Here is a 23,494-nt window from a genome sequence, read left to right as displayed (position 1 = left end):
ACTCCTCCATTTCTTCTCTCACCAGCTCTCAGACTTCCACCCCTCTACTCCCAAAACTGCTCTCATCGATTCATGTGATTAAATCCAGTGGGTGTTTCTCTGTTTAGCTGACCTCTCAGCAGCATCAGTTGATTTGATTTCCACCCCTTCCCTGGACCTGCTTCCTTCTCCTGGTTTCCAGGTCGCTAAGCCACCCCTGGTTTCCTCCTATCTCATTGGGCACTCCTGAATTCATTGCTGGTTCCACCTGCTCTCACCCCCGAATCCCGAATTCTGAGCTCTGGGGCTCACTCCTTGCACTTTGAGCTTCCCCATCCCTGTATCCCTGTTCTTAGCGTGTCCAATCATATCTCAATTGAAGACTCCCAAACCTCGCTGTCCAATTTCAGACTTGTACACCCCAACTGCCTGTCTGAAGAATACTTTGTATCATCACTTTGCACCAAGACAACCTCATTTCTTAAACCAAGATTAAAAGCAAAATAATATTAGAAAGAGAATATAGATTATTTTAAAATGTAATTGCTTGACCGTTTGCTAATCATTGCCCAAGAACTGCTAACATCTTTCTGCTTTTGTTTCTAGATCACATTTTATTTTATTCTTCTTCTTTGAAAACTTCAGGAATAATTTGAGATGCATATTTCTTCTACTCTGACATGAAATATGTATTTTAAAATTGGATTTTCTGTTTTTACATTATTTCCAGTCATCTGTAGCTTTTAACATTTGAATTAAAATTTATTTTGAAATACCCCACAAACCTAATCAATTTATAAAATGTTGTAAATTTTTTTTCCTGGCTTATTCTTCTAAATTGAAGGCAGGTGGAAACTGTACATATATATATATATATCCCATTTCAATGTCAATACTCCAACCTGAACCTGTAAATTGATGGTGGGAAAGTGTTATCCTAAAAATACTAAGTAAAAATCAACCAATTTGTGTTTATGTGAAAACACTACTCAGAGTCCATACAGCTCTACCCAGTATCATTGCCTACGTGGGGCAACAAGCTAACTAGAATGTCTAATCAATTAGGAGAAAGATGTTTCCACTAAATGAGGAACAGACGCAATTGAAGTAAGTTAAACCAGTTGAAAGTTTTTCTACAGAAGTAAAAAAAATTGTAAAATATTAGCACTTTCATCTGGTTGAACCTAATATGTACGGGCACCTCAGTATGAAGAGTGATGAAATTGCTAACTAGCAGAACAACTCAGAAAGAGATGATTCCAAACAAAGGAAAAAGAAAAAAAAAAAAAACGAAAAGGAACGCAAAATACGAGTCTTCAATAACGACAAGCAACTCAGGGAACATCCTGACCGTGAGTGGGACCCCTCCAAGCCCAGAGCCAATGTGGTCCCCATGGATCGTCCTTGCAGTGGACAGTGACCAGGAGGGACCAGTCCTGGTCATGGGAACACAGAGCCATCCTCTCTGTGAGCATCTCTCCAGACATGTATATCAGGGAAAATAGGAGTAAAAACTCTAGAGCCATGGAAATCCAACTGATAGTGACAATATAAGCACAATAATGGCTTTTGTTGTCCTTTTCATTGACCATAAAGATAACCCATGTTCATTGTGAAAAATTGAGAAAATGGAGAAATTCATGATGGAGAAAGTGATAATCACTCATCTGTATACATACTTCTAGTTGTTTTGTCATGAATACTTGTATAAATACAAAATTAGGACCATATATTTTACATACTTTTACATACTGTGTATTTTTACAACCAGTGTATTTCACCTATGTCATAACATAATTATGTTGTAAATAATTTTCATAAGAATGTCATAAGCAGTTTCCCATGAGTTGAAATAGGCTTTGAGAAGAAAGTGAGATTCAAATGTTTCCATACTAGCTATGTAATGGATGGCAAAACATGTATTTATAATTCTCTTGTGAGATATTTATGTTGCTTCCATCTTTTTACTGTGTATAACAGTACCACTGTGAGAATCTCTGTCCCCAACTGTTGTAAACCTCTTACTCTTTCCTTAAATTAATTTGGAGTAAAATGGTGTGTTCATTTTAAAAGCTCTTGCTAAATATTTCTCTTCATAGCATTTATATAAATTTACATGCCCGTCAGAAAAATAAGAAGGTAAAATACATATTTGATAACCTTTGTCAATTTGGTAGGTGAAAATGATATCCCATTGTTAATTAATTTTTTAGCAAAATTAATGTGTATGTTTGATATCTATTTTCTTGGTCCTTTTATGAATTATCCTTCATTCATCTTTTATATGAGATTTTCTTTTTCTTAAGCACTCTGTGTAATTAGCATCACCCAGGTGGTCAACGTCTTAGCAGTATAAAGTTACCCTAGCTTTAGGGACCCAATCAACTGCGGAAACTTAGTCGCCCCCAGGTTGATTGCCAGGAATCAGCTCACCGAAAAGCATCCACTCCCTATTACTTCTGAGAGACCCCAGAGGAATCCCACCACATGCTAATTATTTTTATTTTTATTTTATATTTTTTTGTGGCCGTACCACATGACAGCAGAATCCTAGCTCCCCGACCAGGGATTGAACCCACGCCCCCTGCAGTGGAAGCACAGAGTCTTAACCACTGGACCACCAGGGAAGCCCCCCGGCCACATGCTAATAAGCCGAGCTAGTGAGCTGCCATCACTGCCTGCTCTTTGACTTCTGTCCACCTTGGTCTGCCTCCCACTTGCCATGTGTACCATCAAGACACCATATTGGGAAACCATACAGCTGCCATCAATGGTCAGGAATACTCTTGGGAATAAACAGAGAAATGGTCTTCTCTAGGGTGGCAAAGCAGTAGTGTCATTCCTGTAAACTCTGCTGATGGCTGTCCTTTGGGTGCAAGAATTTGCCAGGCTTAAGAGAGGGGATGAGTAGCCTGGAAAGGGAGGTAGAACAGCTGTCTATACCTAGGAGCATCTGGGATCCAGCTCAAATAGCCACAAGTGCGCTGATGTACAAGCACACTAAGGCTTTGTCTGTGATAAATGTTGCAAATATTTTCTTTTAGCCTGTTGCTTCTGCTGTAATTTATTAGGTTGAAGTATGTAACTTCCGCTACATGAAGAAAATAAGGAGTTGACTTCTTTTTATGGAAACGTGGCCCACTAGGTATTCTGAAGTGCAGAACACCAGGAAGGGCTGGATAAAAATACACCAAACTTCTTTAAAATGCATAGCTGTGCTCACAACAAAGTGAGGAAACCCTCAAGGGTTAAACATAAAGAGAATAGAGATTCACTTGGTTGCTTTGTGTGAACTGTGGGAGAGGGTAGGTAGGGCATGCCTATCCTGGTGACCAATAACCAAGGGGTTTAGATTTTAAGGTCACGGGAAATAAGGCCTTGGGGCATTCAAGAGCGTATGAGGACATTGTTTCCCCGCCCTCCACCCCAAAATCCCTTGACTGGCTATATCCTCAGTGAAAGGGAATGTGAAATGTCCACTAGCCAGCAAAGAGAAAATAAAGTGATTTTCTCCTGGGCTCGTGGTGGGAAAAACTCTTCTCTTAAAAATTATAACCCTGAGCTTTCTTTCATGAAGGTTTTGAGTTTGACGTTACTACACATGGGATCCCCAAAGGAGGAAATTAACAACAAAACCGTAACCTCAGTCTGGTATCACTCCTGGGAAACCCCAAACCTTCTCCAAGGGAAATATTTTAATCCAGGACACTCAGGGTTTTCACAGATAAAGTCCCACTGAGCACACACTCACAATCTAAACTTAAAAATCACAAAAGAACAATCTACCATGTGCACAAGTGAGCAGAAAACACAAACAGTAGATTCAGACACTAGAAATATAGGATACTGAGGACAAAATTAGCATACTTGAGATGACTAATGCCACAAAAGAAAGCAGAAAATAAGCTCAATATTCTTACAAAAAGACCACATACATTCTAACAATGAAAATTATGCCCATTGAAAATAACGGGCATGTTAAAATAAGGAGTTAAACCAGTTGTATCTGAAATGAGAACTTCAAGCAGTTACCTAAAGACTCATTCACTCAATTTAATATCATTTCAGATAGAAGGACAACCTGTTCTGGCATCACTCAGGGTGGATGCTCACTGTCTGGGAACAGAGGGAAGATCAAATGACAGTGGAGGATGAGGTTGCCCTAATATTTCGAATAAGGAATTTCCTAAAATTTCCTTGTTGGCAATATCACCAATTTTCTAGAGGAGGGAGATTCAGAGGTAAAAATATATAGTCGCCCTGCAATTACATCTATAAACTAATTGTAGGTTGTTTTCTAAATATTTATGCTTCACATTAAAAAGATTCCATGATGTGGCAGAGGTTCCACAATATCAACTTCCCTTCCTTCTCTAGCAATAAAACACTTGAGTTTTGTCTGGGCACTAAGCCATGCTGAAAAATGAGTTTATTCTTAAGATTTAATTCTGAATAATAGGATTGAAGAGAAATGATGTGTGAAATCTCCAGGGACATAGCATCCATTGTTCTGCCTCCTAACTGGTGGACATGGTCCTAAGAAATGTTGAGCCTTGAAGACCAGAGAGTTACCAAGGCATGGCAAGGCGACCAGGAAAAAGATCCTGGGTGCCTGGTGACCCTGTGGAACAGAGATACAAGTTTAGATTCTGAGTGAGAAAGCAGTTAACTTCTAAGCCATCATAAATTTGGGTGAATCTATAGAGAAGAATTTGATTCCTGGGACTGCAACGTTGCCTTTGTTAGAAACTAAAATTGATGTCATTGTCTTAGAGGAAACATTTTGACAGTCGGTGGCAAAGACAGATCTTGGAGGCTGGAAAGCTTGTGATCCTTGTTATGCAGTGACAAAACATTCAGTGATACTGTTTTCTGCAGTATCTTGGGAGGCAAAACACATGCCATCACCACCATTCAGGAAAATGATCAGAAAATTCAGAATGTTGGTGTGTTCTGGCTGCTACTTGACACATAAGAGAAGTGTATTACAACTAGAGCCAGCTAGACATTCAGCAAAAATGGAAGGACCTCAGCTCTGCCAAGTCACATTCTCTCTTGAGGAAGTGACTAACTCCCCTGTAGTCAATTGAGTTGACTAAGGGTCCTCTTGGGACTTGGTAAGGCTGATAAATCCATACCCTACCCCAAACTGAAACAGTGACAAGAGGCAGCTTAGTGAAGGCTACAAAGGCAAGAGCTCGGAAATTGTTCTCACGTTCCTCAAATAAGGAGTTTCCTGTCAGACAATGAGAGACCAGAACAAGGCCATTTCCATGTTTCCTTGAGACACCCTCAAGGCAGTCACCATTTACTTGAATTCTGGCAGAGCACAGAAGTGAGGAAATAAAAATGCTGAATTTTAAGGTTGAAATGGCAGTCACTGCTATGTTTTTCTGAGGAAAGCGTGCTGTTAAGGAAACCACAAGGCGAGCCTGCATACATATGTGATTGGTGACCCACTGTCATCCTGTTGGAGGCTGTGCTTGCCCCAGCTGGATCACACAGGCTAAGGGACCACAAGGGCAAAGGGACCACACAGGCACCTCCAGCAGACAAAGCCATGCAAGACAAAGGACGAGGATCTCCTTCCAGAGAGCTCTGCCCAGGGTGTCCGGATGAAGTGACCAGAGAGTTGACTCCACTTCCTGGGCAGGGCGACTTCAGAAGGATTTGCTAACTAGTAAGAACCCGTGGCTGCTATGTGTCTTCCATTGGGAGATTTTTTTTTTCATTGAAGTTTCCTGTTCCTACTTTACCACTGTATATTTGATGTGATGGATCGGCAGAAAACTTATCTTTTAATGTATACTTGCTAGACTAGGGGACCAAGCCTGGACCTGGTGAAGACAGCACACATTTGGAGGCGAATGCAATGACAATATGGGATTGCCTGCCTGGGTTAGGGGTTGGATGTGTCTTCACATGAGAAAATGATTAGGCTTGGATATCTGGATGGCCAGAAAGGCCAATTAAGACAGAACTAATGCAAAAGCAATAACCATTGTTTCTTCTATAGTATGTAATTCCATACACTATATTTAGCTGGGCACATGGCGACTCAGAATCTATATCTGACCATGTAACTAAGTTTCAGCCAAGGTCATGTGTGTGCAGCCTCCAGGGCATGTCCACATGAGAAAGAGTATTGCATTCCCTTTCTCTTCCCCTCCCTTCTTTCATGGCTGGAATTTTGGGGTGGTGGTTAAACATGTTGGACTGTGAAGACATGGGAAGCCCACTAGGAATGGCCCCAGAGAGGAGCCAGGCTCCTGAGGAATTTTGGAAGTGATCTATCATCACAGCCCTGGCTTTTCCTTTGCCCCCAGGGTTTAAGCCCCTGTTATTTTGCGTCTCTGTCATATAAAGTCCAATTAAATCCTTGTTACCACACATAGCGAGGTTAAGTCATACTTGAATAATTCTTTCATGGTCTTTGTACAATATTTTGCTGACAGATCCAAGTAAATTATGAAATATCTGAAAATGGGGGACTAAACTCAAATGTATAGCCAGATAATTATTATAGATGTGTGTGCACCTGTGTACCTACACACCCATCGGAAGATGAAGCAGTGAGAGGTAAATCGCAGCCCCTTTCCTGTAAGGAATTACCGGGGAGAGTGAAGCATAGGGGCAGGGGGCCTGGTTTACGTGCCAGGAGGCCGGGATCAGATGTTGCTCTGTCCCCAGCTGGCTCTGGGAATCCAGAAGGGACACATAGTCTCTCCAGCCTCAGTGTCTTCATCTGTGTGATGAAGTTTAAGATCAATGATCTTGAAAATCCCATTTGGCTCTCAAATCTTATCTTGACATTAACAAAGTAATATTAATTTTGCAGTTTCTTAATCTGCAATTATACATTCTCGCCTTCAACTCCATCTGTTTGCCGACCTTGGGAATAGGAGCCATTAAACTTGGAATAAAAACACTTAGAAATTAAGTTTGCCCTTTTTGTTATGAAATAAAATTAAAGTGTTGAGAGTGTTCTGTCAGTTCAAATTAACATTTGGACGCAGGACAGCCCTGACGCTTGGGTACCAAACACAGCGAACAATCTTTTCACTCTGCTGCTGCATTCAGTTTTTCCCAGAACTGGGAAAAAAGAAAGGAAAAAATCATACTTTGAAGCTAAACAAGATTCCTTTTTCTTTTATTTCAAATAGTTTGGAGAACATTTAAATGTCCCACCCATTTTTCTAAATAAAGAGGACCAGGGGCCCTGATGCCCTTATGGTTCGGCCAGGGCACTGAGATTTGTAAGTGGCTTGCTCCTTGCCTTACATTTGGCCACTTACCCCGAAGGGGAGTCAGCCCAGACAGGTATCCTGTGCTCGAGTTATTTCTACACATGTCCAGTCAGCCTTAACCCAATCTTTTAACAGTAAGATCTGTTGTTGCCTAGATTGCTAATGCCTTCTGTGAAATCCTAGAACCTACAACTCCTTTTGTCTCCAATCTCTAAGGAATATTTTGAGAGGCAAGGGCTTCTTCTATGGAGAATGGCAACTCCGAGCAGGCTACATTTAATGTGACTTGGACAAAACTCAGGACTGTTTTAAAATGTAGATTTTCCTCAAATTTGTGAAGTGGGAAAAATGAGCTACTATACCATACAAATGATTTCCCCACACTGGGTCACGTCACGCTCTGAGTCTGAGCGATTTACTTAAATCCTTAGTATTTTTGTCACATTCTAAAAACTGTTAGAAATAATCTAACAGAGCACTAGAGCCATTCATTTTGTTTTCGCTCTACAAGAAAATAGTTTCGAACGCCTGGTAACATAAGCCACTATGCCAGCACTGTGAATACCAAGAAGATAAAATCTGGTCCAGGTCTGAAGAGCTGATGTTCCTGAAACAAAATTCCTGAGAGTAAAGACTGCAAAGGGGAAGTTACAGGAACGGCAAGACTTTATGTTAATTCTGATTTACCTTCGGAAGATAACACGCAGGCTGTGTGTGCTAACATTCTCCGTGGCTACCGTTCTCAAAGGGCAATCCCCAGACCCCACAGCATTGGCATCACCTGGAGACAGTTAAAGATGTAGTCTTGGGCCTCTCTCAAGACCTAATGAATTAGACACTCAGGAGGGTGTTGGGCACCAGTTTGATTTTAATGAACCCTCCCAATGATTCTGAGGCATGTTCAATTTTGGGCGCCACTGGGATCAGCCACCTGGGGGCCAAAGGTGGCCCTCCACCTGCTTTTGTAAATAAAGCGTTGTTGGAACACAATTCATTTATCTCTTGTCTGGAGTTACAACAGAGACCCCCATGGCTCACAAAGCCTAAATATTTACTACCTGGTCTTTACAGGAAAAGTTCACCAACCTCTGGTCTAGTGCATAGTAGTGGTGGTAGAGAAGATCCAGCCTCAGGACAGCCATCTGAATCCCATCTATGTCTCCCAGTTGTCTGATTGTCGGGGAAATGACTTAATCTCTCTGCCTCAGTGTTCTCATCCACAAAATGGTGATAATAATCGTTTCCAGCATGTAGAGATTTTGTGAGGACTTATCAGGTTAATAGCTTAAACCTTTAAGCCCAGAGCCTGGTAAACAGAAAATACTCAACACATGTCAACTATTGATACATGAAAGACACACTGTAAGACACTTGGCTGGGGACTGTGTGAGCCTCAGATGTTTGTGACTTCACCTGAGCAGTCACCATAGATGAATCACGTGCCCTGAACAGCACGAGGCTCTGAGGAATGACATAGAAGACAATCCTGCCTACTCGGAGAGGGTAGCAGTATTGGGCTCGGTGGAGGCCGGCAGGTGTGGCATAATCTTCTGGGAATGAGGTACCTACAGGCCATTTCCTCACCCACCCAAGAGCCTGACAAGTTCCCCCGGGGTGAGCTGGAATGATATCATCTCCTGGGGGCAGTGAAAGGTGAAATAAATATTATTGTAGCTCCTATGATTGCATGATTAAAGAAACATGTCTGTTCTGGTTGAGCTGAGAATTTAGGGTAGGGAGAGAGTAAACAATGGTCAAAATGGTCTTGGTGCTACTCAGTGGGGAATCCTTTCTCAGTCCATATCCCACAGAAGGTGCTTTCATCCATGCACGAAGCTGCAAAATCTGATCCTAGCAGAAGAGAAAAGTGTGTGTATGTGTGTGCCTGTGTGTGTGAGAGAGAGACAGAGGCAGAAAGGGAGAGACAGAGACAGAGGCTCTCATAATACAGGCAATCTCTAAACTAATAATCAAGGCAACATTTTGCAGGAGATATTACAGATAAACAAAATATTCCATAGAAATCAATTGATAAAAGTTGATTTTTAATGATTTTGGGGCAAGGTGAACAAATATTAAGAATCTGCTCTGATTATATAAGATTCTAAACAGAAAAACGTGTCTCTCAATACAGCTTAGTATGGAATGAGTTGCTCTATAGGCTACTCAGAGCAAGAATTCCAGAAGCTTAGAGATGGATAGAAAAACACTCCCAGTTGAGCACTCAAGCCTTTGTTCTATTGGATCATTTCTTCTTCAGGACTAACAGAACCACTCATGATTTAGAGAGAAGTAAGCTTTTGAACTGACAGTAACCCGAGTCAACATGGGTTGTGTTTCAGACTCACCCAGAGAGCTTTTTCAAAATCACATATCTGAACTCACCCCCTAGAGACGAATTCACTGGGTTGAGGGTCACCCAGGGCTTGTGTTTGTTGACAGACTCCCGAGATATTTCTGATTAGTCACACTGGTTAAGGATTGTGATGATCAGTTCCTTCTAGAAGAGATACAGGAGATTAACATCGAATTCCATTGCAGTTATTCAGGTTTACTGTGCTGGAACTTGTATGAGAAGTTTAGTACAGTGGGAAGAGGGTGGCATTTGGTGTCCAACCCTCCTGGGTTCCTCTAGTTATTAGCTTGTGGGTTACTTCATAGAGACTCATTCTCTCTGAACCATATTTTCAAACTCTGTAAAATGAATAAGGTGGTGCCCCTTTCTCGTGGCTCTTGTCTGCTGACCTGCCTGGGTCACCCTGCCTCTCTCACTTAAGGCTCCTCCTGGGGATTATTTCAGCACCTACACTGATCACACATCTAAGATGCTGGGCTTCTGTTCCATGACCCATCTGTCCTCCCCACTCTCAACAGCCACTGACTTCTCCCCCTTGGCGCCCGTCTCCATGGAAACACCTTGATGCACTGCACCTCCTCAACCTACCCCTCCCCCATAGCAACTTCTTCTGCTTCACTTTCAAAGGGATCCCTTGCAGTGCTTCCTGACTTTATCTTATCCTCCAGTCCACTGACACCATCATTTTTGTCCCCACGTCCTCCTTAGTTGGCTTCCATTGAAAACTGTAAAGTCACTTGCTTATAAACATCTTCCGTTTTCCCGCTTTTCTCTTTTTCCGTTGCTTGGAGAAACCATCTCCTGGTTGGACCCAATCAATAGCCTTCCCCACACCAGTGCCTTGGCTGCTGAACTTTGCTGGAGAAAATGTCACTAGCATGTGGATGGGGTTCATTTGATGATGACGACCACAAGCCTCATTTGTTTTCCCGATTTCCAAGATGCTGATTTCACAGCTTCTCTTCTCTAAACTTCACGCCCTCTACCTACTCCCCAGCCGAACCTGACATCATACTTCATTAGGAAAACAAAAGTTATCGGAAGGGCAGGCGTGCATCTGTACCAACAAAAGTCCATTTCTGCCTGTGCCTGGTCTCTCCCTGGCCCTCTCTCCTATGACAACGCTAAGACAAACCCCTGCTCTCTCCAAACACAAATTCTATTATCTCCTATTTTTCCAAGGACTTTGTTCCTGGTATTACCTTTTTTCTTCTATTACATAGACAATTTCTTTCTGTCTCTGAAGGTATTTCAATCAATGTATAAACATGCTTCAAATGACCCACTTTAATAAATAGCCCTCTGTACACACATCTCTCCGGCTGCCACCAGTCCTTTTGTTCCTCTTCAGGACAAAACTGCTCTGAGTTTTCTTTGCCTACTGTGTGCACTTTCTTACTTCCCATGAACCTTCTTTATTGAATTACGAAATCTTGTGAGCATACAGAAAAGGATAATAATCTAATGAACACCCACCAAACCAGCTTTATCCAATCTTAACATTTCTCAATATTGCTTCATATCTTATTTTTTTTTAATGGAAAACAGAATCACAGATAAAGTTGGTGTCCCTTGTTTATCTTTCTAAATTCTCCTTCTCCCCTCCCTCCCCAGACATGAATGTTCATCATTTCTGTTGCTATTTAACTACTGTGTATATATCCATACGTTATACAGATACGATTTTTGGTTTTACTACTTTATATGAGCTGGCAATATACTGAATGTCCTCTGAAACTTTGCCCACTGAGCTGTATGGAATGTACATTTTCAACTTTATAGGGGTGGCCAAAATGCCTTCCCAAGTGATTGTACCCATTTACACCTCTAAGTTCCCCTAGTCAGTATGTGATAGCAGGTGGTATTGCCAGACTTTTTCGTTATTGCCACTCTGATTGGTTTGGCATTGTGCCATCTTGCTTTAATTAAATTTCCATGATTATTAGGGAGGTTGTATTCTATTCTTGTGTTTATTGGCCACTGAGCTTCCTGTTCCATTTGCACATTTTTCTATTGCTTCCTCCTTCTCCAGTGGATGGGTGGGAGTTAGAAGATATATTCTCTCTACCATCTTTTGTCATTTGTATGCACTGACAATTCTCCCGGGCTATGGCTTGCTTTAAGTTGTATTTTGTCATATGCAAGTTCTAAACTTTAATGTTGTTTGCTGTATTGATCTTTTTTATTTTCTTTAAGACTGGTCTTTGTATCTTGTTTTGAGAACTGCTTCCCTACCCAGAGGTCATATAGATAGATGCTTAACATGTTTTCCTAAATGTTTGGATATTCTGCTTCTCACTTTGGCTTTAATCTACTTTGAAGTTATTTCTATGACTGGCTTGAGGGAAGTATCTGATGAAATGTTTTTGCATCAGGATAGTCAATTGTCTTAGACCCATTTGAGCCCCACTTCTCTCCAGTGAGCCCCTTTGTCGCATGTTAAAGCTGGCATACGTGGGCGTCTGTCTATGGGCCCTCTGCTCCATTGTTTTCTCTGTCTCTCTCTGTGCCAATATATAAATGTCATAATTGCTATAGCTTTATGAACAGTACTGATATCTAATGACTCCCATCTATCTTGTTCATTTTCTACAGAAATTATGTAACCACTCCTAAACATTTGCTCTTGTCTTGCTTATACATTGTAGGATCTACCTAAGTTCCATAGAGCCGGTCGAGATCTTGATTGGACCTACATTGTATTTAAGGATTAATTTGTGGAAGATGATGGACATTTCGAAATGAATACGTCATGTTCAAGATATTATACACGGAATCATTCCACCCTTAAATGTGAGATAGGATTGATTTATTTAGATCATCTGTAGGCTCCTAAAATTTAGTTTTATAAGTTTTCCACAAAGGTTCAACATATCTTTTGCCAACATTATTCCTAGGTAACAATTGTTTTTTTTTTGGTTAATGTTATCTTTTCTAAATTTATATTTTCTGCTATTTGCTGTTGGCTTATGGGAACACAATTGATTTGTATGTTGAGATTCTATCTAGCAATCTTGCAGAACTTTCTCTTTATTCTAAGTATTTATCTGTAGATGTTCTTAAGTGCTTTTACTGGAGACACTTATACAGTCTGCAATTTAAAGTTTGTTCCTTCCTTTTCAACCGTTGTTTCTGTGTTGAATAAAAGTGTTGATATGTGCATGCTGGTCTTGATCTTCTCTTTCAAGTAAATATCTCCAACTTTTCACAATTAAACGTCAAGTTTGGGTTTTTCTTTGTGTGTGTATAGTCTATTAGATTAGGTAAATTTCTTTCTACTACTAGCCTAATTTTTTTGGAATTTTTGAATTTTATTTAATTAATTTTTTTATAGAGCAGGTTCTTATTCGTCATCCATTTTATACACATCAGTGTATACATATCAATCCCAATTGCCCAGTTCATCTCACCATCCCCCCCCCCCGCCACTTTACCCCTTTGATGTCCATACGTCTGTTCTCTACATCTGTGCCTCTACTTCTGCCCTGCAAACCGGTTCATCTGTACCATTACTAGGTTCCACATATATGCGTTAATATATGATATTTATTTTTCTCTTTCTGACTTACTTCACTCTGTATGACAGTCCCTAGGTCCATCCACGTCTCTACAAATTACCCAATTTTGTTCCTTTTTATGGCTGAGTAATATTCCATTGTATATATGTGCCACATCTTCTTTATCCATTCATCTGTCGATGGACACTTAGGTTGCTTCCATGTCCTGGCTATTGTAAATAGAGCTGCAATGAACATTGTGGTACATGACTCTTTTTGAATTATGGTTTTCTCAGGGTATATGCCCAGTAGTGGGATTGCTGGGTCATATGGTAATTCTATTTTTAGTTTTTTAAGGAACCTCCATACTGTTCTCCATAGTGGCTGTATCAATTTACATTCCCACCAACAGTGCAGGAGGGTTCCCTTTTCTCCACACCCTCTCCAGCATTTGTCGTTTGTAGGTTTTCTGATGATGCCCATGCTAACAGGTTTGAGGTGATACCCCACTGTAGTTTTGATTTGCATTTCTCTAATAATTAGTGATGTTGAGCAGCTTTTCATGTGCTTCTTGGCCATCTGTATGTCTTCTTTGGAGAGATGTCTATTTAGGTCTTCTGCCCATTTTTGGATTGGGTTGTTTGTTTTTTTAATGTTGAGCTGCATGAGCTCTTTATTTATTTTGGAGATTAATCCTTTGTCAGTTGCTTCGTTTGTAAATGTTTTCTTCCATTCTGAGGGTTGTCTTTTCGTCTTCTTTGTAGTTTCCTTTGCTGTGCAAAAGCTTTTAAGTTTCATTAGGTCCCATTTATTTTTGTTTTTATTTCTATTACTCTAGGAGGTGGATCAAAAAAGATCTTGCTGTGATTTATGTCAAAGAGTGTTATTCCTATGTTTTCCTCTAAGAGTTTTACAGTGTCCAGCCTTACATTTAGGTCTCTACTACTAGTCTCATAGCTAAGAGGTTTTTTAAAATGATAAACATATGTTGAATTTTATCAAAGCATATTTTGTAGTTTCTCAAATGATCATACGATTTTTCTTTTTTATTCTGTTGATGACGTGCTTTATACTGGTATATGGTCTAATGATAAAACATCCTTGAATTTTGGGGAGTTTGGTCTATGGTTTTTGTATTCATTGGAATAACTTTCATAGAATAGGGATTAATTGTGTCTTGAATATTTGGTAGAATCTTCCTAGAAAACCATGCAGGCCTGTTTGCCTGTTCTTTTTACTGATTCAGTTTCTTTAATGGTTGTAAGTGTTTTTGGATTTTCATTTCTTCTTTAGTTAGTTTTCTAAAGCTGATTTTTTTCTAGTGAGTTACATATCTTTTCAGAGGTCTATTTTATTAATCTTTTGTGTTTTTTTAAAAACAGCTTCGGTATTGTCCGTTCCCTCTATTGTATCTTTATAGCCTATTTCATTAAAATGTGATATTAACTACATTATTTTCCTTGCTCTGTTCTTTTTCTGGGTTTTTGAGTTAGACATTTAGCTTGTTAATTGCAGTCTTTCTTAGAGTTCTCATCCCCCCAAAAAACATTTTTTTCCTATTTCTTTAAATTTGTATCTATATGAGACAATGGATGTTCACTAAACTTACTGTGACAATCTTTTTACGATGTAAGTCAAATCATTTGCTGTACACCTTAAACATATACAGCACTGCATGTCAATTATGTCTCAATAAAGCTGGAAGAAAAAAATTTCACTGCTTCCTTCCTAAGTACTTAAGGCTAAATTTCTCTGTAAATATGACTTTACCTATATCACATACGTTTTACATGTTGTATTTTTATGCAAGATATGAATTTTTCTGATTTCCATTATGTCTTCTTTGTCACATGTGTTATTAGAAATATGGCTTACAACTGACAAATGTGAAGTTTTCTAAATTCTTTTTTAAATTATTAACTTGTAACTTAATCATGGTACTAACTTTTCAGAATTTATTGAGGCTTGCTTTGCAGCCCCAGACTTGATTAATTTTTCTAAATCTTGCATGAGCATTTGATATACCATTAGAATAACCTTGCTAATTGCTTTTCTCAGGATATCTAAATTCATACAATTCTTTTTTCCTGTGGATCCGTCAATTAGTGAGAGAAATATGCTCCATCAATGATTGAGGATTTGTGAATTTTCCTTACAATACTGTAGATTTTTACTTTTTATATTTTGAAACTCTTGTTAGTTGTATACGTATCTGTATTTCCTAATGAACGGAATCATTTTTTGATAGTAAATATTTTTACTGAAAAAGATTTTAATCTAAATATCTGTGTTTCTGGTATTAGTATTTGTAAACTAGCTTTATTCTGACTGATGTTTGTCTGGTGTATTTTTCCCTTTGTGTATTGTGCTTTCTGATATAACCAGATTTTATATATTTACTTAATTTCTTCTAGTTTTTCTTTCTACAATTTTTTTCTTTACAGTTGTCTTTGTTCCCTTTCTAGTCTTCTACTGGATTGAGCAAGTTGTTTTTATTTCATCTTTTTTCCTCTCTACTGTTTTAGAAGATTGTATCTCTGGTTGTTCTTTTGCAATTACGATTACTATCCTTGATATTTTAACAACTGTGTATGAGTTAACTTCTAAAGTTAAATATTTCTGCTTTTTCCTGGAATCTTACTCTCTTCCCCCATTTTCTTGTTAGTCACTACTCATCCTCCCAATGTCAGCTCAAATGCCACCTTCTCCATGATGCCTGTTCTGACTCCCCAGACTAAAGCAGACACTCCTAAACTTGCCTTTCATAGCACTTCCCAGGGCTTATGTTGACATACTTGTGAGATCAGTCATTGATTCCCACCTCCCCAAGGTAATTTTGAAAGGGCAGGCATTGGCTGTGCTGCTCTCCCTTCTACTCAACCTGCATCCAAGTGCCGGGCACATGCCAGGCAACAAGCTATACTGAAAGCAGAAAAGCAGTGTGGGAGGGAGGGATGGAGAGAAGGAGGGCTGCATGGGTGGTAATGCTGAGAGATGAACCTGCAGGGATGCTGGATCTGGAAGAGCCGTACATGTTCTGTCAGTTAGAAATCCCATTCTTCTGTGAAAACCAGAATAGAGACAATGATGGATAAAACAGAAGGGGAAGTCATTTCTTTTTCATGTTATGAAGTCTGCAGGTAGCAATCCCGGGCTGATAAGGAGGCTCCATAAAGTCACTAGGAATTCAGGCCTTTTTTTTTTTTTTTCTTCCCAGCTTTACTATCCTTAGCTCATGGCTTATATCCTAAGGTTACCTTACAAGTCCAAGATGGTGGCTGGAATTTCAACTATCACAACCAAGTTCCAGACAGGAATCTGGAAGGGGGAGGGAAGGGCAAGAAAGTGTACACCCAGGTAGGTGTTGCCCCGCTTTATGAAGCCTTCCTTGGAATCCCAGGGACTTACATCTTATTCGTCATGGCTAAATTCCACGGTCAAACCTAGGTGCAAGAAAAAAAATTATTTTCAAAGCCAGGAAGATTACAGTTTAAATATAAACAGGGGGTCTGTGTTATTAAGGGTGATGGGGGCAGGGGTTGCTGTTTGCAGATGATCACTGTGGTGTAGTGATATAGACTAGGGGTGACAGGGAGACAGGTAAGAGGAGGGTGAGAGAAGCTGACATTCTGCATTAAGGCAACGATAACGGGAATGGAAAGGAGGGTCTGAAATGAGATTTGACAGACGGTGCGACAGGATCCTTAACAGTTAATCTTCCTGCTGATTTGCTTCAGAAGACACTTTGCCTACCGGTGTAATTTCACTTAGTAGATATTCTTTTCATTGAACTCAAGAGCATTATGAGTTGATCTCCCTGGTAAATGATGGAGTAAAACTAAGACAGACTAATTTGTGTTTCCAAATCTGTGTAGGATAAGCATTATTTTAAAAAATATATTCCCAAATGTACTTATTTCCCCACCAAAGCTCTATTTCCAAAGACAGAGGAATATAGAGGACGTTGATTCATAAGTATCAAACATATATATATATTTAAAAGTGCAATCTTTCTTTGCTTATGGATACTCAAGATATATACAAGGCTCAATGTCAGAAAATTACACTCAGGAGTGTTTTATCTCCATGCTGCAAACCATTTGCATTTCCTGTAGGTATTCCCGCAATCTTTTAAACTTAGCATTTCCCCCCCACCCCCCGCCCATACAATACTTATAAAAAGGCGACTTGAGGTATTTTGAGCATACTGATTTTATTTTAAGGAAAGTGCGTTGCTAGAAAAATATATCTAGACATTTAACCATAAACACCAGGAAAAATACTTCAGATTTCTAGAATACTTTGGTCTTCTAGATACATAGCTGAGGTAAAACACATCTTTTATTAATAGACCCTTAGTGAAAGTGAGATTAATTACTAAGCTTTTCTAAGTAAAAAATAAATGAGCATTTCTTGTTGAATATATGCCCTGATCGTTGTATCCTTGAGTTCTTGCTGAGGTCCGCAGTAGATAGATTTTAAGCAGGCTGTTCCCTGGAACGTGGCTGTGACATCTGGGAAGGTGGTTTTCACCCGTGAAGTGAGATCAAGAGAGCTCACCTGGATGGGGCGAGGGCCAGGTTACTCTGTGCTAACCTGCACGGAACAACCAGCAGTGGCAAAGCATGTTCACCTGACCAGACGTGGGAAGCTTGAAGCAGGCCCTGGATGGACTTGGGTGGAAACTGAGACTTCAGAGAAGGGGACACGATGGAATGTCCAGTGCAAAGACTGGCAGAGTGCTGGTGCCCACGTGGTTGACCTGGTCCTTGCATTTAAGGTCCAGGAAATTGCACTTTATCCCATGCCCATGCTCAGATGTGTCATAACTATTTTTTCCATTCTATCCTAGTTCCTGGGCTGCTTTTTTGGAATAAAACTGGTCTGCTTACCTCTGCCAGGGGAGTGGGCTGCTACATTAAAAGGGGAGTGAGTGTTTCTTGGGTTAAAAAAAACCTAAAGAGTTTCTGGGGAAGCTCAAGGGATGTGAGTAGGAGCTGATGACTCCCTGAACTCTCCTTTCTCGGTGATTCTTCATCTGTAAAAATTCTGGGGAGCATCCCAATGTCACCTGCAACCTTAATCATGGTCTTCCAAATACTTAAAATTGCTGAACAAAAAGCAGCATCGCACAATTTTAGCGATGCTCAAACAGATATCTTTTTATCAATGTTTGGCCATTTTAAGAAAAAAACCTGATGGGGTTGATCAGATGATCCAGCAGTTGTTCCAATTCTTAAATGCCATGGATCTAAAAGAAGGAAAACGGGTGAAAAGAGAACATATGTTGATGGCGATTGTAACGTGTTCCCGCCTCATTGGTAGGAAAATCCAGTTACGATGTAAATGTCTAGAGTCACAACTTCTGGGCTGAAGTTTTTCATGATATTAATATAATCTCATCGCATTGTAAGGATCACAAACAGCAAGGTTTCCCTTTAAGGTCACTTGTGACCCATAGCAGCATCATGATCTCTTCCGGATGATGTTCTCTGCAGCTCCCTCCCAGCTTCTCTCCTCTAAGTTGGCAGTTTAACCATGTGGCTGGAATTCAAGCACAAGGGAGGGAAGAAAAGACAAGACAAAATCAATTACTTATTTCAGAGACATAAGAGATCCTTCATAGTTCCACCCAGAAACGGAGGTGAATCAGGAAATGGATGGCGTTTTTCAAATCACATGAATCAGCGCCCCAGAATTCATCATTTCCACCACGTGTTTGGTTGGATTTCTCATTCTTTTACATTAACTGCATGGCTTACCTAACACAGTTTAGGGAAAGCTATGATTTCATTTTTAAAGGAAGAGAACTAAACAGTTTTGTTTTGAAATGATCACCTCCATTTTTGACTGTGACGTGTAGCAGCTTAACGCCAGAATTTCTTCAGTGAGTAGTTCTAAGGAAAAATCCCAGAAATTGCATTTGGAAAAAGGAAACACCTGTGGATTCTTTTAAATAATTTTTGTTGTAGAGAGCCTACTTCTGTGTTGGGCCCTGGGTGAGTATTTCACTTATGTCACTTTCTTTTTCCTTTAATGTTTACAAAGGACCTATGTGACATCAGGTTTGTTTAAGCTCCTGATGAAGAAACTATACCTCCGAAAAGTTCAGGAACTTTCTCCAGGTCACAAGGCAAAGTCATGACTTCAGTTTAGTTCCATTTTGCTTTAAAACTAAGGATGCACCCTAAATTATTATTTGGTTTCTCCCATTCCTTATTTTTATTATTAATGTATTTGTAATTCATTATCACTAAAAATACATATTTTAATAATGCTTTGGTATAGTCTGTAAAGTACCTGTAAAATCGACCCCCCCAAACATACACATAAAGTTACATAACTTATTGAATTAAATGTTGCTAGCCCTCCTGGGTTATGGAGTAGATAGCTACTTCCTTCCCACTGCTTAGCTCTCTATATGCAGAGAATTTTTTATTTTTAAACGCCTTTAACTGTAGTGTTGAGGGGCAAAGAACAAGGAGTAGTTAAACACATTTGGGTTCTAGTTTCTTTCTCCCTTTGCCCTGGCATCTGGAGGATACAAGGTCGGCATATCCACCCAAGGGTTGCAAGGTCAGGTGTAGGGCAGTGTCCTCCCTCCCCTTCCCACCTCCCCAGGGACGGAGCAGTCCGGCTAGACCTTGGCCAGCCTCCTCCTCCGGGGGGAGCGCTCCTGGGCCTCTGTGCCACATAGACAGGAGAATCGGAATGTCGGGAATGGAGCTAGTGCCCCACGTGTCAAGCACATAAGGAGGCCTGTTAAGCTTTTCATTAAGGCCCCAGGAGCCCGGCAGCTGCCAGGCACCAGGCTGAGCGCTCCCAGCACAACCCAAGGAAGAATGCACCTCCGAGACCCGCCCAGCTACTGACATTTCCTCCGGACGTCTTAAAGGAAATCCGAGTGAGGCCTTGAGTACCCACAGCAGCTCCATCACCAGCGCTACAGAGACTGGAGTTCTGAGGCTGGGCTGAGCTTTCATGGAAACCTGCGGAACTACTTTCATTTAATTCTTTTATTAAAAAAAATATTTCTAGAAACTAAAGACAAATCAATGTCAATTCGTTTTCTGATTGGTTTTCTCTTGGATCTGCGTGGCTACAGCGGGAGCCATGGCACCTTGTAGCTAGAGATGGGTTCTTTGTCTTGTAGCTGAACTCAAGGGCACAGTCTTGGGCACGCTGGGCCACTCCCACTATCGGGAATCCCAAGACCCGGCCACTGGCCCTGGAGCGGCTGTGTGAATGTGGGCCGTAAAGCTTTCCATTGTCACTGCGGTAAGAGGGTCGTGGTGGGGACGTTCATGAGTTTCCTTACGCAACGGAAACTTGAAAGCCACCCTTTGAGGCCCAGATGGAGAAAAAAGGGCCCAGAGAGACTGTTCCCCACCCCCATCCAGAAGGAAAGGGTCAGGAGCGGCCCTGCAGCTTTCCCTACCGAAGTTTTGCAACAGAGTATCAACAAATTTTGCAACAAATTCCAGGAGTCTTGAAAGGTACTCTACTTTCCAATTAAGAATCTTTTCACCTGAGCACTCGCTCGATAAAGGCGAAAGGTTCGGCAAAAGGGCAGCAAGTATCAATAACATTTGCCCCATAATTGGTCGAGATGACTTTGTCCATCTGGGGGCCCCCTCTCTGGCTCAGCGTGGCCACCTGGGGCCCCCTGACCTGCCTCCCTGGTTCGCTGCATCTGTTCGTTTCTCTAACTCAACTCTGCTGAAACTGAGCCGATCTAGCCGGGAGGCGCACCCCCAAATCGCTCCTCCAAGAACCCGCAGCAACTCCCTCGGTCTTTAAGAAGTTTCCAGCTCAGAGCGCGCAGGAGGATGTCGCACAGAAAGAACAAAATCACAGAGTCGGAGTCGGGAGGACCCCGCGGCCCCTGCCCCCGCTCTCATCACACTGCCGGATTCAGCCGGGGGACGCGCACGTACCTGGAGCTGAGGCCGGCGGAGTGGACGCGCCACATCTCGGGTCTCCGCCCGCGCTGCCTCCGGCCCTTTATGCCGCCCCCCGCCTCTCCCCAGGTCTCCTCCCCCAGCAGCAGCCACGTCGGAGCTGCGGGACCGGGGGCGGAGGAGCTACAGAAAGTCTCTGCAAGGCGGGGGAGAGGGCGTCCCTGGAAAGTCCACGCTCGGGCGCAGTCGCACTGGGCAGGCAGCAGTGGGGCCCCTGGAGTCCAGGGGGACGCCGGGGGAGCGGAGGGGGTCCGGTCCCGGGAAGGGGAGGTGTCAGGGGAGGGGCCCAGGGAGGTCAGAAACGGGGTGGAGCGCTCGGGTTTCAGCCGGGCTGCGAGGAGGAGGAGGAGGAGGAGGAGGAGGAGGAGGAGGCGCGGCGGAGGGGGCGGGGCCTGGGGCGGGGCCTGGGGCGGGGCGAGGCGGCCCCGCGCTCCCGGCCAGTACTCCCCGCGCAGCTCTACTCGCCGGGAAGGCGGCGCCGGCGGCGGCTCCTCTCCCTGCGTCGGCTCCCGCGCGCCGCGCTCCCGCCGCGGGTGGACTCCGCAGCCCCTGGCCGCTCGCGGTCCCTCCCCGGCGGCGGCCCCCACCTTCCACTTCTCTCGGCTGGGGCGGCCCGGCCCTTGTGGCCCATCCGAGGGGCTCCCCTCTCCCACTCGGGCTCCTCTGCGGAGCTGGCTGGAGCACCCAAATTTGCCTCCTCGCCCGACGACCCCGTTGGGCGCGAACCTGCTCAACCCCGGTCCGGCCGTGTGCCCGGGGACGGTGCGCCTGGCGCTCGAGCCGGCGCCCTAGCCCGGAGCGCAGCGAGTTGGGGGTGGCTCTGGGCAAGTGGCGGGGGGCGGCGGCTGCTGCCTCGACTTCCCTCGCCGGGCGCTGAAGAAGACCCTCAGAGCCGCTCCGGGTCCCCGGCGCTGGATGACTGGCACGAGGAGCGCGCCTCCCACCTGGTGAGCGACCCCCCCCTCCCCGCTCCGTCCCCGCGTGGCCGTAGCCGCAGCCCCGACCGAGCCCCTTTGGGGCCAGGACCCGGGGGCGGCAGTGGTCGGCGGGTGGGTCGAGTCGATCTCGGGCGGGGTCGATCTGCAGGCACTGGGCGGGGGGCAGCCCAGGGGCAGGGTCAGGACTACCGTCAGTGCACGGGCGCGCACAGTTGAGCTAGTACACGGGCTGGAAGTTTGTGTCTCTGCCTTTGCGGAGGTCTGAGTGTGCAGAGGTAAGGAGCGGAAGCGACCCGGTGGGCGCCCGGGCGGTGGGAGAGACATCACCCCTACCCAACACCTCCATAAGGTGCGCAGTGGAGGTCTTTGCACGCAGCCGGCGCGTGTCCAGGCTCGCATCGTCCGGAGCTAAAAGCAGGGGTCCCAGTGGCCGACACTTCGCAGTCCGGTAATCGCCGCCTGGGGCAAGGTTTTTCTGGGCGAGTTACTGTGGCTTTGCGGCACCCGCGAGAACCCGGGAGGCGGTGGGACTTGGACTCAACTCCACCGAGCGCTTTGGTTAATGAGGGAGACTGAGGCTGGCGGTCGCCCAGAACGCCGCGGCCAGGGATGTAGGGGCCTTGGGGAACCACTTGCTCCATGGGCTGTATCCAGGCCACTCCGTTTCCGCGGGCATCTCTACGCCGCTCCACGATTTCGCATCCCCTGGCTCAGGATTTCGGGGCCGGAGGTAGATCTGGGCGCCGGAGGGAAGACGTGCGATGGAGCCGCCGCCGAGGACTGATCTCCCCGGGATCGCTCCCCGCGGCGCTCTGTGCCCGGCCTAGCTCAGTCAGATCCCGATTCCCCGGGCTTTGGCGGGAAGCGCATTCACCTCCTCGCCCTTTCCTCGCATTGTACCTAGATGCGGCTGTTCAGAGTTGGGATTTAACTTTCCTGCGTTTGCGGCGTCCCCGGGATCCCCGGCAGGGGGCGCTGAGAGCGAGCGCAGGAAGAGGTCGAGAGGATGCTAGGAGCCCTCGGTGCTGGGTGAATGGGTGGAGGTCCGAGTCAGCAGAGCGAGACCAGGAGGATCTTGCAGTGATTTCACAGAGGTGGAGGATGGTGGAGGAGTTGATCAGTTGATCTGAGGGAGCTGTCAGCCTTGTTAGAAGAAGGGACAGGAAAGGTGGTTTCCAAACTCAAGGCCCTTAAGTAGAAAGACTCCTTTCAGAGACAAACGTATCCTTGTAAACTGTTCCTGTTTGTGCATCTGTGTTCCTCCCTGTGACCGCTGTATTTACTCAGAAAGAAATCGAAATTGAGTGAAGATAAGGTGAGTTATGTTTAATATTGACATTAAGTTCTCAGGTGCACATTAGTTAAAATGCCAGGAGTTACAAATAATTGTTTCATCTTTTTTTTTTAATTGAGGTTTATGTTGAATCTTGTATTTAAGCAAAACAATTGTATGTCACAGTTAGCTTATCCAGAAGAGTTCTGTCACGATGGCCACCTTTGGAAACGACAGATATGT

The 23,494-nt window shown here is 43.4% G+C and overlaps 1 non-coding gene across 1 annotated transcript; it reads right to left on the bottom strand.

Moving 5' to 3' along the window:
- Window positions 1-18,722: 18,722 nt before the first annotated feature.
- LOC136121791 (small nucleolar RNA SNORD123) lies at window positions 18,723-18,792 on the bottom strand. The gene has a single exon (XR_010655801.1). It is a non-coding gene; the product is annotated as a small nucleolar RNA SNORD123 (small nucleolar RNA).
- Between the last annotated feature and the right edge of the window lie 4,702 nt (window positions 18,793-23,494).

This window comes from Phocoena phocoena, chromosome 3 (assembly GCF_963924675.1).
Source record: "Phocoena phocoena chromosome 3, mPhoPho1.1, whole genome shotgun sequence".
In the NCBI taxonomy this organism is placed as follows: Eukaryota; Metazoa; Chordata; class Mammalia; order Artiodactyla; family Phocoenidae; genus Phocoena; species Phocoena phocoena.
This window is presented reverse-complemented; position numbering and strand designations above follow the sequence as displayed.